Source organism: Myxocyprinus asiaticus, chromosome 2 (assembly GCF_019703515.2).
Source record: "Myxocyprinus asiaticus isolate MX2 ecotype Aquarium Trade chromosome 2, UBuf_Myxa_2, whole genome shotgun sequence".
Classification (NCBI taxonomy): Eukaryota; Metazoa; Chordata; class Actinopteri; order Cypriniformes; family Catostomidae; genus Myxocyprinus; species Myxocyprinus asiaticus.
This window is the reverse complement of record NC_059345.1, coordinates 68,107,417-68,127,860: the sequence shown is the minus strand read 5'-3', so window position 1 is coordinate 68,127,860 and position 20,444 is coordinate 68,107,417.

Genomic DNA, 20,444 nt, shown 5'->3' with positions numbered 1-20,444 from the left:
ATGATAGTTTTACACACTGGACAAACAACTGCAAATCTATCAGTGAATTACCCTGGGACAAGTCAAAACAATGTAGCACACACACACACCCACACACGTTTAAGCGACCCGAGTTCAACACAGTAAACAAACAGCACAAGTCTAGCAATGAATACTACTCTACAACAAAGTAAAACAATGAAATAAAGACATTTACATGCAACTGCAGACTCCTGTAGAAAGATCGCTTCCCCTGTAGAGAAGTAATGTGTAGGGCTTTACTGGTTATTTAGATCAGTGTTACTATCAGAAATAATTGATAATTATTTCTTTAGATATTAATTAATATTTAAATTAATTAATTGAATCTAACTCATTAAAACCTCATATGGGGCTCCAGTAAATGTAGTGTGCTACGTTTAGGAGCGGGCTTGTTTATTAGCAATAATTAATAATTATCAAAGATAATTATTAATTATTAAAATCAATAGAACATTGATGAGAATCAATGTTAGCTTTTTTAATCCTTTAAATCAACAATTATCAAAGATAATCACCAATCATTAACATCGATTAAACATTTATTAAAATTAACACTAGCTTATTGATCATTCAAATTCAACAATCATCAAAGATAATTATCAATTATCAAAAATCAATAGAATATTAATAAGGATTAATATTGATGGGGCACCACCCTGGAATCAGGGACTAATAACCAGATAGTATAACAGTCTCAATATTAGATTGTTTTCTTAGGAAAATCGACATCCGAAGAATATCGATTTTCGGGAAAAAAAACAATGAATGAAGGCTTGAATCTGAGCACTGACATCCCGTCAGCATGACACAGGTGTATGCAAAACAAACCAAAACACTTCTCTTTGTAATATAACAAAGTTTATTTATGCAGTAATATCAATTAATAATTAACACAATGCAGTCAATAAACTTCCGAATTACAACTACAAACTAAACAGTGATATGATTAGAAATGGAAATCAAAATAATCCTATAACACATGAGGGTGTGTGTGTGTGTGTGTAAGGAGGGACGCGCACAAAATGGCGGACGTGACTCTCGTGGAGAGTATGTCATGTGAGACTTCCGGCCAGAGAATATGGCTGCAAATGTGGGCAGAGAGAAACCAGTCAATGGTGTCTATCAGTTACCGTGTGTATCCGCTTGTACAATAGCTTAGGGACAAAGCTGAGCTTTATCACGAAGCTATCTACTAGCCAAAAATTTATGCAAGAATGTTTGTGAGGGGTCGCGTGTGTGTGTGTGGTTAGTATGAGAGAGAGAGAGAAAATTAAGTGACGGCCCCAAAGCCGGTTTCACGATCGTGGGAGAGAAAGCAGCTGTTAGTTTATCACTCAGAGACGTGGTGGACGGCTCGTAAACCGTCCCGTGGTCTTTGATTCTTTAATGGATAAACTCAGTTTGCCGGTCTCACCCGCGATGGCGGAAATGCTGTGGTTGGACTACAATACAGCAAAATCTAATTCATGATAATTAATACCCTGAGTATTAATCGCAATGAGCGGACACGGCGGTCCATAAACTGTACAAGCAATAACATTGATACACAAGAATAACACACTATAATATTCTATCTCTGCCCAGACGTAAACCTCTTACTTGAATTGTATGAGGACGTAGAATGTGTGTTCATCCGTCCTTTAACTCCGACTCGGTTCCTTGAGGCTCCGGTGATGACGGGAGGCCATTTCCTCGCTCTGTCGGCGGGCGGTACGGCTGCTGATTCTCGGCGGGCTGGCGGAGAAATCAGCGAAGTCGACTTGATTGAAGATGGAAGAGAAATCTTTTCTTTCTTCACTTCTGCAGGCAAACGGATGAAGATGCGGATTGCTCAGCGATCTCCTTCGGATCCGTTAGAGTGTTCGGTGGAACACAGAGTAATCTCAACTCGTCCAGCGAGATGGAGATTGTATGGCCACAGTTTCAAGTCATACGTTACTTCCTTGTGCCACGAGGCTACACCTGAGAGCAGCGATGAGCTGTGTCTATGCACGGTGAGCAAAGTTGCTGGAAGCGAATCCCGGAAGCATTTCAGAGGTATTTCTACTCCTGATGATGTCATGGTTGAGGTGCGTTCTGACGTGCCTCATCCAATAGGAGTTGAGAGTTCGAGTGAGCAAGGCTTCATGGGATTTGTAGTCTGTTTTGGTCTCCCTATGTTTGATTTTGGTGCGATTTTTATCAGTAAAATTTATGACTTGGTATGTGGGCCTGAGTTAGGTTTTATGACTGTGTTAGGCCTGACTTTGTCTTCTATCTGAATACATGAGGCCCAACAAATGTATGGACTAACTGGACAATTTATGCCTGAAACACAATATTATTATAATAATATTATTTTCTTGTATGTTGAACTGTTGTACTAAAGCAAAATTGCACTCACAATTGCGCTGATAGTCTGAATATCTGTACACCTAAATCACAGCACTCTTGCTTGTGTGATTTTGCTTAACCCTTGTGCACTGTTTGGCCATTTTTGACCAAAATCAATTTTGTTTCTTTAATACAAATGGTCAGTGGCGTGCCGTGCATTTTAAGTCTAAGCCTTCAGTGTGATTCATGCCATTAAGAAAACACAGCTTCACAATGAATAAGACACTGTATGCCTTTGGGCATCATACATTATGTCACAGCTAACTAATAATACCAATTGACATTTTAAAAACTCGTCCACGCACGAAAACCAGAACTTGAAATGACACTTAATGCACAAGAAAGCCTAATTTTAACTACAGCATGACTGTTTCCCGAACAGACATTCAAAAATCATAATTTTTTCATATGAATCTACCAAGGAGGTCTATAATACCTGGAAAAATCTATCTAATAATATTTGCGATTTAAATGTTGCTTGCAATAAATTGTTTCATCAGGGTACACGGTTATGCTGTGTTCCATTCAAGTTGGATGTGAGATATTCCTACTTGATATCTCCGATCATAAATGCATTCCATTCCCCGATATTCGGAACTGCAACGCTCCCGTTAGCTTAGCAGGGGTTTGACTCTCATTAGAAATGTCTCCTAGCAACCCAACTGATAAACAATGCTGCAGTGCTAGCATTTGTGCTACAGGTGTACGATTATCAAAAGAGATAAAGTTTTATACACCTGTTTCTGCAGGCGTTTGTTAAACAAGCTTGTAATGTGGAAAAAAACTCATTTATCGATATTACTTAATAAAGTGAATGTTTATCACTTACTTTATATATATCTCCCTGAGAGTCGACATGATTTTGTGACATCATGCTCCTGCATCTCGGCGAAATCAGTGTTGAAAATTTCTGCACGAGCCTACAAGTTGTAATTCTGACTTCAAGATGCATCCATTGCACTATTCCTAGTAGGAAGTTGTAAAATCCGACTTTACGAGTTGAATGGAACGCAGCACTACTTTTCAAAACTTTGATCCGACACTGAATGCTCAAGCAGCCTAATTTACACTTAGAAAACTCCTGATGTTGCTATAACAGTGCAGTACTTACCAATTTGCTTGAAGTGAAAATCAGTCCTCCTTTCCTGATTAATAAATTAAGCAATCACACGGTCATGCAGAACATCTCGTGTTTTTAAATCCATAAGGATCTCTTTCTCAACAGCAATACCAGCAGTGATGACAGCAGACTCGTCAGCAAGATCTCGCGCTCTTCACTTTCAAATTATGCACATCACTTAAAGCGTGATTGCGTCACTCAAGGCCAGCTAGAAGGCCTCGACCGGGACATATCCTAAAGATCACACCCACCAAGAACAAATAAATCAATCTGATTGGCTGATAAATCTGACAATCTGACTTTAGTTGCTCATTAATTTGCACTGTTGAGGGATTCTGAAGAAATTCTGAAGGTCTGAGGGGGTGGAGCTCAGACTCACACGCTGCTTCGGGCACGCGATTTGTGAAACAGTTGTCACACTTTGCTTGTAAGCATCAAGGAATCAATTCTGACTGGATAAACTTTTAGTTTTTCTCTATTTGTTTGTAGATTAATTAAGAGTGGAAAGCGATTAAAAATACATAGGCAAAAAGGTGATTGAGAATGAAAGGATGAAAAATATTTATTTATTTGGCATGTTAGGCCAGCAGAGAAGGCTATGCTGGCCCTGAGAAATCGCCACTGCAAATGGTATTCTCAGCTGAGTGGCTCTAGACTTGGTTACTTTTCCTACATTTGCCATCTGAACACACACAAAAAAAAGGCTGTGTGACAATTTTTTTTTTTTCAAATATAAACATCACAATGCAGAACACACACACACACACACACACACACACACACACACAAACACACACACAAATTCATCAGTTAGTGGATCTCTGCAGCCAGGTTATTTTTGTTATGATCAGATTTTCAAGTCATGTAATTGTTCTTTTATTGCACCAGATGGCAGCAATCTTCCACCAATCCATGACATTGTTATATTTTCTTTATGCTTCAACTAACAGAAGTTTTGACTGAAGTGAAATAAACATAAATTTGCTTATTTTCATATGCAAATTAATGGTGTAATTGAGAAACTTAAAGGTAGATAAGATCTAAATAGCATAAAATTCCCCGAAAAATGCACAACTTTAGTTTTTTTACTTTTTTGAAGTCAGTGTTATTAAATTTCTTTCATAAAATAAAAATAAATTGCACATGTATTATTTTTTTATTAAATAACACACCTCAACACAGGTGTGAGTCTAAAACAAATACGGATTGAATAAACATTTCTAATTCCTAATTTCAATGGCAAATCAGCACACGCTAATTAATATTTATGAGCTCAGCTCATAATCTGTCCATCTTAACCCTGCCCACTCACTCTTCTGGCACCACCTACATATACCTACAGTTTACCCTCATATATACAGTAAGAACAGAGTTTGTTTCTGTGCGGGTGACAAGAGATGCTTATATAATATACTATCTTTTCAGCCTCGTTTCTAAAAATAGTCTTTGTTTCTATCTCTCCTCAGCTGATGAAATCTGTGTGTTTCTCTCCTTTAATGAGGTTTGCTCATCCTGCAGGTCTTTACAGTGTGATCCACTGAGCGTCTGTAAATCTGAGCTGTTTACCGCTCGAGCAGGGTAAATTACTGCCATGCAAATCAAATCAAGTGCTGCTCAAGTATAGATGCTCCAACTGAAGGTGCTGCAGGAAGAACTAAGATGACAGAAAGTTGATATTCCCAAAAGGAGAGAGAGAGAGAGAGAGAGAGAGAGAGAGAGAGAGAGAGAGAGAGAGAGAGAGAGCTCTTCATCATCTATCACTGCTGTGCTTAGCCAGCGACAACCAATTTATCAGAGAAACCAGGAGAGAGACAGACAGAAAGCTTCTTTACCTATATGTTCGTGTCTTATAGGGTTGTGCAGTACGACCGAAATCACTGTCAATTATTTCCCTTGATATTGCAATTGTATTACAATACAATATTTTTAAAATGCGTATTTAATGTGTTTTATATATCTAGCTGTGTATTTTGCAGCATTTCTTTAAAGGAGGAATACACACATAACTATCTAGTATCAAGTCCAGAATATAGACATTAAAGCATTGAAAGTGTAATATCAGACTGAACAACGATAGTGACTGAGACTCACATCAGCATGAGCAGAGAGCGACATCTTGTGGTGTGTTGAGGAACTGCAGGTATAAACTAGGGAAAAGGAATCGCTTTCTGTCATCATTTACTCACCATCATTTCAAACACATATTATTTGTTCAAATTCCGAAATGTAAAAAAAGCCGATGTATCAGTGATGCTGTAATTATCATTATTTATATCGTTAATGATCGCATGAGTCGCATCAAGCTGCGAGTCATGTGACTGAAGGTGATGTCATGCAGGACACACACACACACTCACACATACACACACGCAGAGACAGACACACACACACACACACACACACACACACACGTCCCCCAGACTCTGAATTATCAGGGAGTAATTCACTGATGCCTCATGACCCTTCCCAAAAGCAGCAATCACCACTCCCAGAGTATCTGCCGCTCTAGGAGGTTGCGTGCTACTTCCAAAAACAGTGCAGACCAGGTGGCACAGCTGTAAATACTTATGAAATTGAGATCTGGGAATCCCAAAATGTTGAATCAAATTTTCAAAAGATCTCAATACACCACTCTCATATAGGTTACCGAGTGTATTAACCCCCCTCACAATCCACACTGGCCAGCAGAAAGGGGACTTATTAATACATAGTTTAGGGTTCAGCCATATGCTCAAGGCTACGTTTAAATAAATATCCGAGTTACACACGGCAGACACTTTTGTCCATATCAAGTGTAAATGCGAGATAACGGGGTGTGACTTAAGTTCTCCAATTAGTTTGATAGAAGGGCTTTGCAATATAATTCCTTTTCAATACAAAACCAGAGAGGGGCTCTCTCAGGTGGAAGCGACCAATGAGCCAAATGTCTGAGACCGAATGCATAATAATAAAACAAAATCTTTGGTAGGCCTAGCCCACCTTTGTCAATCGGCCTATGTAACTTGTTGAAATGTAACCTGGGATGCTTTCCATTACAAATGAAGAACTTTGCTATGCTATCAAATTGCTTGAAGTAAGAGAGATGGACATCTACAGGGAGAGATTGGGCCCACCTGCCCACATCGCTCGAAAACCTTTTTATTAAAGGGTCAAAATTAACTCTGACTAAATCACATAAATTTGCTGGGAATAAAATGCCCAAATACTTAATGCCCTGTTTGGGCCACTGAAAGGCGCCTGGTTCAAAAGCCGTTACTGGGCAGTATGCAGGCAGAGCTAAAGCTTCGGATTTAGACCAATTAACTCAGTTAAATTCTACAATTCAATTTAGAAAAGAAATTGATAATTCTGTGGAGAAAAGGCATAGATCTAGTGGGGTCGGCGACGAATAATAAAATATCATCTGCGTAAAGTAAAAGCTTATGCGCCACACATCCCGCCGTCACCCCTGGAAAATCATCCTCCTTTCTTATCGCGGCTGCTAATGGTTCCAGGGCAAGACAATAATGGGGAAAGAGGGCAACCCTGCCGAGTGCCCCTATTCAGAGTAAAATAATCTGAAATTAATCCATTTGTTTGTACCGCTGCTACAGGGTGTCTATAAAGTAACTTACTCCAGCCAATAAAAGTATTTCCAAACCCATATATTTCCAAAATCTTAAAAAGATAATCCCATTCTACCATATCAAATGCCTTTTCGGCGTCAAGTGAAATGGCAGCGAATGGAGTCTGATCATTCGCTACTGACCACATGATATTAATGAAACACCTAATGTTGTCAGAAGAGCTGCGGCTCCGAATAAACCCCACCTGATCTATATGTATAAGAGATGTCATAACTTAATCGGTTAGCCAGAATTTTTGATTTTTTTGATTTTTACATCTAGCTGGATCAGGGAAATTGGACGGTAACTTTTACACTCGCTTGGATCTTTGTCCTTTTTAAGAATCAGACTGATCCGGGCTTGTGTCATGGTTGGCGGAAGCTTTCCATTCTTTAATGATTCTCTATAAACTTCTAACAAATGTGGAGCCAATTCTGTAGTATAAGATCTAAAACATTCAGCGGCAAAGCCATCTGGCCCCATCTCGCCAAGCTCCTCCAAGGTTATCTCAGAATCAAGAGAATTTTTTTGCTCAGTCATCAGTTTAGGGAGTTCTAATTGTTCCACAAAATTTCTAATATCTTCATCAGTAGATGAAGACGTGGAACTATAAAGATCAAGATATAATTCATTAAAGGCATTATTAATATCAATGGCCGAGGTAAAAATTTCACCACCAGCAGATTTCACTGAGGGAATGGTAGAAAAATACTCTCTCTGCTTTATATATCTAGCCAAAAGCTTCCCTGCTTTGTCCCCAGACTCAAAATATTACTGTCTTGCCCTGAATAACCAAAACTCCACTTTCCGCAACAAAATAGTATTATATCTGTATTTCAAACAGGTCAATTCTCTGAGGCCATCAGATGACATTTGGCGCTTCAGCTCTGCCTCGGCTCTTTTAATATTCCCTTCCAACTCCACGAGTTCTCGTGCTTTGGATTTTTTTGGTGAATGAGGCATACTGTATGATCCGATCCCTAAGAACCACCTTAAGTGCCTCCCAAGCTACGCCCACAGAGGATACTGAGCACCAGTTGGTCTCCATATAAACATTGATTTCAGTCTTTAACATTTGTTGGAAATCAGGATTTTGCAAAAGGGATACATTAAAGCGCCAACTATATGATTTCTTTTTCTCCGTATGTGGCAACACCTCTAAACTCACCAGGGCGTGATCTGAGACTAAGATATTTCCAATTGAGCAGTCAACAACAGATGAAATGAGGGACTTAGATAAAAAAAAAAATCTATTCTAGAATAAATGTTATGGACTGATGAAAAAAACGTATAGTCTCTACCAGATGGGTTCAAAAGTCTCCAAATATCTGCAAGACCAAGATTTTTACACATCCTGTGAAGCATCACTGTTGCTCTAGGGGGCTTACACAATTTTGCTTCACTATAAGCAAGGACTGAGTCCATCAAAAGATTAAAGTCTCCTCCCAATATTATATCATGAGGGGTGCCAGTGGCTTGCAACATCCCTTCAAGATCTATAAAAAAGCCCTGATCATCAGTGTTAGGTGCGTAAATATTAGCCAATATTACAATAAAACAATAATGACTCTTCATAATTTATCTTTACTCTGTTTGAGACATTTGAATTGTAGATATTTATCAGTATAATGACTCCCCTACTCTTACTTGAGCCAGCACTAAAGACAACATGTCCACCCCATATCTTCCCAAATGTTTCAGCTTCCTGCAGGCAAAGATGTGTTTCTTGAAGAAACACTATATCATATTTCTTATGCTTAAGAAAATAAATAACCTTCCTTCTTTTTATGGGGTGCCCCAACCCATTCACATTCCATCTGGAGAGAGATAACCTACTCATATTAACATTTGACATTTTGATATAATAATTTAAAAAAATGTGTGCCAAAAACAAGATTATACAGACCACATTCCCCATTACTGCAACAATCAAACCCCGAACTTCCCCCGAACAAAACAAACAGAAAAAAGAAAAACGTGCGCATTAACCCCGCGCACGACAGCGCCAACCGGCGTCAATCCCTCTAAACTCAAAAGGTCCATGTACGCCTACGAGAACACCCGCGACAACTTTGCCATCGGATTGCTCAAGTCCGTTGCTTCTGCATACATTTTGTGAGGCAAAATTACATAACAGAAAATACTTTGTAAAACAGACCCCTGCCAACAGGCAGAATAAACATAAAGAACATGTAGATTAATTCACAGAACTGTCTCAAAGGTGTGTTCCTCCACAAAACAAACTCCAGCTGATATAAAGCCATTTAGTTTCCTCGGGCAGACAACCAAGTGATCATTGAGCTGCCTGTTTATGAGTAGGGCAGATGACATTATCATTCTAATGTCCTTTAAAATACTCCACAAAAACAAACTCCAGCCAACAGGAGGCATAAGCACAAAGAACAAACAGATTCATCCACAAATCTCCCGAAGCAGTGTTATTCCACAAAACAAGCTCCAGCCACTAGGCGGAACCAGCACAAAAAAAACAACAACAACAAAAAAAAAACAGGCATCCCGTTTCCTCAGATGATCAAGAGCCAAACTCACTCGGAGGCCGCGCCAAAAAAAAAAAAAAAAAAAATACACCATGACTTACTCAGCCCGTCAACTTTATAAAAGACGTCCTTTATGAGCATTTGGTAGGGGGAGGGGATATAGAGGGGGTTTAATGTTAAAAGTGATTGAGCATGTTGATATTTGTGGTCATCCATAGTGTCCATTCTCAATCTGGCCGGGAATTTCAGTGTAAAAACTATCTTCCGTCAATGCAAAAGTTTCTTGAAGGAGTGTTATTCCACAAAACAAACTCCAGCTGCTAGGTGGAGCCAACGCAAAAAGAAAAGAAAAATGGCACCCAGCTTCCTCAGACAATTGAGTCACTGAACAGCGAGCCAGTCCACTAATATAAGAAACATCAAATGGCTTGCTCACTCCAATGTATTTATGAAAGAGAGAGCCTGTTTTGGACATACTTTGGTAAATGGTAAATACTTTGCTGCCATCCTTGGTGTCTTGGTGTCAGTAGAAGCAATCTATCTACAGGAGTCTGCAGTTGCGTGTAAGTGTGTTTATTTCATTGTTTTACTTTGTTGTAGAGTGGTATTCATTGCTAGACTTGTGCTGTTTGTTTACTGTCTTGAACTTGCTTAAACGTAGGTTGGTGTGTGTGTGCTATATTGTTTTGATTTGTCCCAGGTTATTCACTGCTAGATTTAGTGTTGGTTGTCCAGTGTGTGTAAAACTATCGTGGTTTTTAGTGTCTATAAACAGTGCTTCACTTGTTTTAGAGTATTATTTATTGCTAAAGTGCAGCATAATTTATTTGCGGTGTACAGAAGTCGCGCTTGTCACCTCGTGCGACCCTTAGTTTCTGTTGACCACGTGACTAGCTTTGTTGTGCTAAGTAGCATTAAGGTGTGTCCTGCTTTCTTCATTGAACGGCTCATTATCATTGCGTATATATTTGACTTGAATGCTGATGCGGAAGCGGCAGCGATAGCCCTCGTGTAAAGCCCTCTTCGTGTGAAGACCTACTTGGGTAAAGACCAGCGAGTCTACCTGTGGAATACCTGTGTAACAATACTAGTTTTGAATTCCATGCTATTACTACAATGCAACCCACAAAAACACATGTTGTTGTCATCTATCGCCCTCCAGGTCAGCTGACAAACTTTCTTGAAGAGTTGGATGTCCTGCTGTCCAAGGCCACTGAACTGAATACTCTCCTGGCCTCATTTGACTTGGAAAAACTACACACCACAGCAACTCACAGATCGTGCAACCAGCTGGACCTCATTTTTACACATAACTGTACCAACTCAAATATTCTTGTTACTCCTTTACATGTCTCTGATCACTACTTTGTTCAATTCAACATGACCCTCCCATCTACATTAAAACAGACTCCATCTTTGGTTTCCTTTCGCCGTAACCTCCGTTCCCTTTCGCCCTCTCGTCTTTCCACTGCTGTCTCTACCTCTCTTCCTACACAAAATGTATTTACCACGCTTAATGTAAACACTGCCACAGACACACTAAGCTCTACTTTAACAACCTGTCTAGACAACATCTGTCCTATCTCCTCTAGGCGAGCACGTGCTACACCACCCAGCCCCTGGCTGTCTGACGTCCTTCATGAACATCGGACTGACCTCAGGGCAGCTGAGAGGAGATGGCGGAAATCTAAAGATCCAGCAGATCTAGGTAAATATCAGTCTCTGCTTGCAACTTTTTCAGATAACGTTAAATCTGCAAAAACGTCCTATTACCAGAACAAGATCAACAGCACCACAGACACTCGCAGCTTGTTTAGAACATTCAACACACTTCTCTGCCCTGCCCCTCCACCACCTGACACATCACTGACAGCAGATGTCTTCGCAACATTTTTTACTAATAAGGTTACAACCATCAGCAATACATTCTCAGCACCACACCCTGTCAGTCACCTGTCTCCTGTATGCAACTCTTCTGTCTCTATGTTCTCTTTTCTGACTGACACTGAGGTCTCTAAACTCCTCCACTCCAAGCACCCCACCATCTGTTCCCTTGACCCCATTCCTTCTCACCTTCTCCAGGCCATTTCTCTGTCCATCCTACCTGCACTCACACACATAATTAACACATCTCTACTTACAGGCACTTTTCCCACTACATTTATGTAGGCTCAAGTAACCCCGCTGCTGAAGATACCTGCACTTAATCCCACACAAATAGAACACTACAGACCAGTCTCTCTCATCCCATTCATGGCAAAAATACTTGAAAGGGCAGTTTTCAATCAAATCTTTGCCTATCTCTCAGAGAACAAGCTGCTGGATGACAATCAGTCAGGCTTCAAAAGTGGACACTCCACCGAGACTGCCCTGCTGTCTGTCACTGAGTCGCTGAGACGGGCGTAAGCTGAATCCAGATCATCCGTCCTGATTCTGCTGGACCTTTCTGCAGCCTTTGACACAGTCAACCATCAGATCTTACTCTCTACCCTCTCCTCGCTGGGCATCACAGGAACTGTGCTTGACTGGTTTAATTCCTATCTCTCAGCTAGGTCCTTCAAGGTAGCCTGGAGAGGTGAGGTATCCAAGCCAGATCAGCTACTTACTGGGGTACCTCAGTGATCAGTGCTTGGGCCACTTCTCTTCTCTATATACACAACATCAGTGGGACCCATCATTTAGGCACATGATTTCTCTTACCACTGCTACGCTGATGACATGCAACTCTACTTGTCTTTCCAACCCAACACCACCACAGTGACTGCTCAAATTTCTGCCTGCCTGGCTGACATCTCGGCCTGGATGAAGGAGCACCACCTGCAACTCAACCCAGCCAAGACTGAACTCCTTGTCTTTCCAGCAAACCCTGCTGTTGAACACAACATCACCATTCAGCTGGGTGCAACTACAGTAACGCCTTCCAAATCAGTCAGAAATCTAGGGTTAACCATCGACAACAGACTAAATTTCACAGACCACATCTCAAAGACCGCAAGATCATGTAGATTTACACTCTACAACATCAGGAAGATAAGACCCCTCTTCTCTGAACATGCCACACAACTGCTTGTCCAGTCACTTGTCTTAACTAGACTGGACTACTGTAATGCTCTCATTGCAGGCCTCCCTGCATGTGCAATTAGACCCCTGCAAATGATCCAGAATGCAGCAGCACGTCTGGTCTTTAATGAACCAAAGAGAGCACATGTTACACCACTCCTTGTCTCTCTCCACTGGCTGCCGGTTGATGCACGTATCAAATTCAAGGCTCTGATGCTGGCATACAGAACAGTCACTGGGTCTGCTACAGCATACCTAAAATCATTTCTGCAGAGCTACGCGCCCACTAGAAGCCTGCGGTCGGCTAAGGAACGTCGCCTTGTTGTACCTACACAAAGAGGCACCAAAACACTTTCCCGGACTTTCAGCTTCATCGTACCACGTTGGTGGAACGACCTTCCCAACTCCATCCGTGAAGCTGACTCACTCTCTGTCTTCAAAAAATGACTAAAAACACATCTTTTCCATGAGCACTTAACCAGTCATTTAAAAATAAATAAATAAATAAATAAATTCTTCTGTTTTGAATACTATTATGATGCTAGTGAAACTTTGTAATACAACACTTTTCATACCACTGTCTCCTTAAGATGATTTGCTTATGTTTTCCTCTTTTGTAAGTCACTTTGGATAAAAGCGTCTGCCAAATGAATAAATGTAAATGTAAATGTATTCTCAGTTTGGCCGGGAACATCAGTGCAAAAGCGATCTTCCGTTGATGTAAGAGTTTATTGAATTCCTTGAACCGATCGCGTTTCTCTCTTGTTGAATTCACAAAGTCCGGAAACAAGAAAATATTGTGATTCTTCCAAGAAAGCTTTCCTTTGCTCCTCGCCTGGCACAACAATATCTTTATCGGATGATCTTAGAAATTTGGCCAGAATTTATCGGGGCCTGTCTCCCTCAGCAGATCTGCGAGCCGGGACTCTGTGAGCTCGCTCAATTTCCAGTTTATGGCCTGTTATGTCGAGCAGACTCGGGAAGAGCTCATTAAGGAATTTCACCATATCTCTGCCCTCTTCATGCTCAGGAATTCCAACTATCCATATGTTATTCCTTCGGCTCATATTTTCGAGATATTCCAGTTTTTCCAAAATGTGTTCCAAGTCTGTTTTGGACGTGGGCGGATTAGCAGATAATTCCCTTTCCAATGACTCCAGATAATCGATCCATTTCTCAACATCTGCCACTCTTGTGACCAACTCAGAGAATTTTGTTTCCATCGCCGTAATCGATCAATGTATTACAGCGAGATCTTCCAAGTCAGCAACATCCTTCGTCAGCATCATCGAGATGTTGGACAGTTGACGCTGAATTTCTTCTCCCGACGAGCTTTCCAAATTGAGTCCCCGGCTCGCAGGCCCATCAGAGGCTTCAGCTTGAATACATAAGTGTCTTTTAATGTCTCCTGAGTCTAAGGATTTTGACTTCTTTGCCATGTTTACCTCAAAAAGCAAGTATGTAACTGGGTGTATCGAATCTCACCAGATTATAACATGAAAATAATTAAAAAACCAGCAAAGTGCGCAAAGCTAGTCACTCACACGTCTGCTTCTCGCATGGCGTCACGTGTCCGCATTTTTACATTTTTAAAAAACATCGTTTAGTATGGTTTTTTTAAAGTGATTTGAATTATGGGGACACTAGAAATGTCCTCATAAACCACATTTATAGCATAATACACTTGTAATTACCAGTTTGTAACCTAAAAAAAAAAAAGTCCTCGTAAACCACTTAAACCTGCCCACACATACACACACACACACACACACACACACACACACACACACACACACACGCACACTCACACACACACACACACACCAGTCACATTTACTCACATGATACACACACATTGAAAAATGGGAGGAAATCCAGTAAAGGTGTGTGTGGGCAGGTTTAAATGGTTTAAGAGGACTTTTCTTTAGGTTACAATAGGGTAATTACAAGGGTATTATGCTATAAATGTGGTTTATGAGGACATTTCTAGTGTCCCCATAATTCAAATCGCTTAAAAAACATACTAAATGATACTAAACGTTTTTTGTGAGGGTTAGGGGATAGAATCTATAGTTCATACAGTATAAAAATCATTATGTCTATGGAGATTCCTCATAATGATAGCTGCACCAACGTGTGTGTGTGTGTGTGTGTGTGTGTGTGTGTGTGAGAGAGAGAGAGAGAGAGAGAGAGAGAGAGTGAGTGAGTGTGTGTACATGTTTATACTACATTGTGAGGACCAAATAAAGACATGAAAGATTATAATTATTTGTGTTGTTAGCTTAAGCACATTGTGTTTGTCTATTTTTGTGACTTTGATGAAGATGAGATTACATTTTATGATCAATTAATGCAGAAAACCAGCTAATTCCAAAGGGTTCACATAATTTTCTTTATTTTTGTACAGTCAGACCTCTGACCTCTTGGGTGAACACAGATTTATGAAACCATGTAAAGATATATCAAAAACATGATCAATGGTCAAACAATAAAAGGGCACAATCAATTTAGAATGCATTTTATTTAATGTGTCAGTACAGTATTGAGACATTTGAATCGTATAAAAAACTACACATTAATATATATTTAAAAGAATAGATGTGTATGATATGTTCCCATTTTCATATTTAGCCAAATAAAGGTGTGTGTATGAGACATGTGGATTACTTTTATCATAGTTTTATTAGTAATTATTACTGACATTTATGGAAAGTGCACTTTAAAATATACTTTTTGTGTGTTTATGTGTTTGTTTCTAGAAGCAGTTGGCATTCAGTTGGCATTAGCAATACTCCAATATGGTGGTCTGTTTGAAGCACATTCACATGTGGCACATCAAAGGCACAATCACCTGCCGATGACCTTTCAGACCGCAAACTGCTCTTCCCACCTGGACCAGCATCAAACACTAACACCTGACAGTGTCCTCACATGCCAACATGATCTTTAGCCAGACTCTGAGCAAGACCAGTTCTGACCGGCTCATCATTTTGATGATTATGATATTTTATTATCTGCTCTTCAAATTAATTTAAATTAAATTACTGCATGTTACAAAACCAAACTGAGTAGACATTGATAAGAGAATCCAGACCAGAGCAGTTATCACATTCTTCAACCATATATCAGCTTATATTTTCCTGTGGTGTGACTATGGCTACATCCACATTAATCCAGATACATTAGAAAAAGCCGTTTTCAAATTCGAAAAGCTCTATGTCCACACTGCCATTTTCAAGCATTTTATAAAGTTTGTCGTCCACACTAAAACCTATAAAAACTCTTAAATCCTCTTACTGCGCATGCAAAAAAATCGCAGTTCCATGGACGGTCTGAAATGCAGTTGTCCTTGTGTTTCGCCGCCGGACAGCAATTCCGAGTAAATCTCCTGTCACCTTTGAAGGAATCCAATGTGAAGGTTGTACAAAGTAACATTTATCTTTAATAACACTACCAAAGTGGATATCAGGCACAATAAAGCCGCTACAATATGAGCCGCCATCTTGATTGTTTTGGGTTGAATGCATCACATGACTGCATCACATGACAACAAATACATCATCATTTTCAGATATCTCCATCTTCCCCGTCCACACTACAACGCGTAGATGCTGTTGTCAAATTTATCCATTTGGGAGTGTGTTTTCCAAAAGGTCAGTTTTCGCTGTCAAAAACGCCATCTCAGTGTGGACGGAAGGGACATAAACAAACAAACAACAAAACAAAAAACATACAGAAAAAGATGAAAAACATTTTCCCTCTAAAATGTCATTTTAATCCACTGACGGTTAGGTTTAGGGTTGGGGTTTCGGTTAGGTTGTACCGTTAATAAAATATGTGTTCCTGTTGACTGTATTACATCATTTACTACTAAAAATACAACTCACTTTTGGCGCCACCCTGTGGACATTTCACCTCAACAACACTTACAGCTTCAGCCACTGGGGGCAGTGATTCAAATTTCAAACTTCGGCGCAGCCGGTGTCGCTCACCGTGCCCTCGGTCGGCTGATTATCACCTCGAGGGATGAGGCCGTGGGAGGCCTGGGGCTAGGAGCCGTTAGAGACTGGGAACTGACCTCCGTGGTAGTGAGCACTGGCAATGACTGGGGAATGACCTCCGTGGTCATGAGAACTGGCGGCAACTGGGGAATGACCTCCATGGTTGTGCACACTGGCGGCGACTGGGGAACAACCTCCGTGGTCATGAGCACTGGCGGCGACTGGGGAACAACCTCCATGGTCGTGAGCACTGGTGGCAACTGGGGAACGACCTCCATGGTCATTAGCACTGGCGGCGACTTGGGAACGACCTCCGTGGATGTGAGCACTGGCGGTGACTGGGGAATGACCTCCGTGGTCGTGAGCACTGGCAGCGACTGGGGAATGACCTCCATGGTCGTGAACAGGGGCAGAGACTGGGAAACGACCTCCGTGGTTGTGAACATGGGCAGAGATTGGAAAATGACCTCCGTGGTCGTGAACACTGGTAGGGACTCTGGAATGACCTCCGTGGTCATAAACATGGACAGAGACTCGGGAACGATCTCCGTGGTCGCAAACATGGACAGAGACTCAGGAACGACCTGCATAGTCGTAAACATGGTCAGAGACTGGGGAACGACCTCCATGGTTGTGAACATGGGCAGAGACTGGGAAACGACCTCCGTGGTTGTGAACATGGGCAAAGACTGGGAAATGACCTCTGTGGTCATGAACAGGGGCAGAGTCTGGGAAAAGACCAAACTGAGAATAGATACTAAGGATGGCCACAAAATATTAACATGCCCACAGCAAGCATTGTCTTTCACAGAGACAATGGGGTGAGTAAGCCATTTGGTGTTTATCACGTTGCCCCCCAAGTGAACTTGACTCGCTGTATATACACTTGACTCTCTGAGGAAGCTGGGTGCCATTTTGTTTCTTTTTGTGTTGTTTCCGCCTGGCAGCTGGAGTTTGTTTTGTGGAATAAAACTCCTTCAGGACAGTTGTGGATAAATCTGCTCGTTCTTTGTGCTTATGCCTCCTATTAGCTGGAGTTTGTTTTGTGGAGTATTTTTTGCAGGACTTTGGAAGGAATAGGTAATCTGCTGCACTCATGAACAGCTGGCTCACTGAACATTCGATTGACTGCCCGAGGAAACTGAACGGCTTTTTGTGTGTGTGTGTGTGTGTGTGTGTGCTGGTTCCGCCAAAGGCTGGAGTTTGTTTTGTGGAGGAACACACCTTCGAGACAGTTTTGTGAATGAATCTACACATTCTTTGTGTTTATTCTGCCTATTGGATGGAGTCTGATTTATAGATTACTTTCTGTTATGTAATTCTGTCTCACAAAATTTGTACAGAAACACCAGACTCGAGCAATTTGTTTTGTTCTGGAGGAAGTTCGGGGTTTGATTGTTGCACTGATGTTGGAAGGTGGTCTTTATAATTTTGTTTTTGACACACAATCTATTTTTTCTAACATGTAAAAATGTCAAATGTTAATATGAGTGAATTGTCTCTCTCCACATGGAAAGTGAATGGGTTAGGGCACCCCATAAAAAGAAGGAAGGTTATTTCTTTTCTTAAACGTAAGAAATGTGATATAGTGTTTCTTCAAGAAACGCATCTTTCCCCGCAGGAAGCTTAAAAATTTGGGAAGATATGGGGTGGACATGTTTTCTTTAGTGCTGGCTCAAGTAAGAGCAGGGGAGTCATTACATTGACAAGTAAACATCTACAATTCAAAGGTCTCAAACAGATTAAAGACTGTTTTAGCAGAAATTCAGGGGCAAAGGTTGATTTTGGCTAATATTTACGCACCTAACATTGATGATCAGGACTTTTTTTTATAGATCTTGAAGGGATGATGTAAGCCACTGGCTCCACTCATGATATAATATTGGGAGGAGACTTTAATCTTTTGATGGACTCAATCCTTGATCATAGTGAAGCAAAAGTGTGTAAGCCCCCTAAAGCAACAGTGACGCCTCACAGGATGTGTAAAAATCTTGGTCTTACAGATATTTGGAGACTTTTGAACCTATCTGGTAGAAAAAATAAATCATATAGTTGGTGCTTTAATGTATCCCTTTTGCAAAATCCTGAATTCCAACAAATGTTAAAGGCTGAAATCAATGTTTATATAGAGACCAACTGGTCTTCAGTATCCTCTGTGGGCATGGCTTGGGAGGCACTTAAGATGGTTCTTAGGGGCCAGATCATACAGTATGCTTCATTCAACAAAAAGTCCAAAGCACGAGAACTCGTGGAGTTAGAAGGGAATATTAAAAGTGCAGAGGCAGAGCTGAAGTGCCAAATGTCGTCTGATGGCCTCATAGAATTGACTCGATTGAAAAACAGATATAATACTATTTTGTCACGGAAGGTGGAGTTTTGGCTATTCAGGGCAAGGCAGTCTTAATTTGAGTAGGGGGACAAAGCAGAGAAGCTTTTGGCTAGATATATAAAGCAGAGAGAGTCTTTTTCTACTATTCCTCAGTGAAAACTGCTAGTGGTGAAATATTTACCTCGGTCATTGATATTAATAATGCTTTTAAAGAATTCTATCTTGATCTTTATAGTTCTATGTCTTTGTCTACTGATTTTTGGAAACATTAGATCTCACTAAACTGACGAATGAGCAAAAAAAATTATCTTGATTCTGAGATAACCTTGGAGGAGCTTGATGAGGTAATTAAGGCTTTACCTACTGGCAAAGCTCCTGGGCCAAACGGATTCGCCGCTGAATTTTTTAGATCTTATGCTACAGAGCTGGCTTCACTTTTGTAAGAAGTTTATACGGAATCATTAAAGAATGGAAAGCTTCCACCAACCATGACACAAGCATGGATCAGTCTGATACTGTAGGACAAAGATCCAAGCCAGTGTAAGTGTTACCATCCAATTTCCCTGATTCAGCTAGATGTTAAAATTTTGTCAAAAATTGTGGCTAATCGATTAAGTATAGTTATGACATCTCTTATACATATAGATCAGGTGGGGTTTATTCGGGGTCTTAGTTCTTCTGATAACATTAGGCGTTTCATCAATATCATGTGGTCAGTGGCAAACGATCAGACTCCGGTCGCTGCCATCTCATTTGATGCCGAAAAGGCGTTTGATATGGTAGAATGGGATTGTCTTTTTTATGATTTTGGAAACCTACGGGTTTGGAAATACTTTTATTGAATGGATTAAGTTACATTATTGACACCCGGTAGCAGCAGTACAAACAAATGGATTAATTTCGGATTATTTTACTCTGGGTAGGGGCACCCGGCAGGGTTGTCCTCTTTCCCCATTATTGTTCTGTCTTGCCATGGAACCATTAACAGCCGCAATAAGAAAGGAGGATGATTTTTCAGCGGTGATGGCAGGAGGGGTGGCGCATAAGCTTTTGCTTTATGCAGATGATATTTTATTATTTGTCTCCGACCCCATTAGATCTATGCCTTGCCTCCACAGGATTATTAATTCCTTCTCTAAATTCTCAGGATACAGAGTCACTTGGTCTAAATCCGAAGCTTTGGCTCTGACAGCGTACTGCCCAGTAATGGCTTTTCAACCGGGCACCTTCCAATGGCCCAAACAGGGCATCAAGTATTTGGGCATTTTATTCCCAGCAAATTTATGTGATTTAGTTAGAGTTAATTTTGACCCTTTAATAAAAAGGTTTTCAAGTGATGTGGGCAGGTGGGCTTCATTACATATATCTGTGATTGGGAAGGTTAATGTTATTAAAATTAATTGTATTCCAAAATTCAACTACTTGCTACAGTCTCTA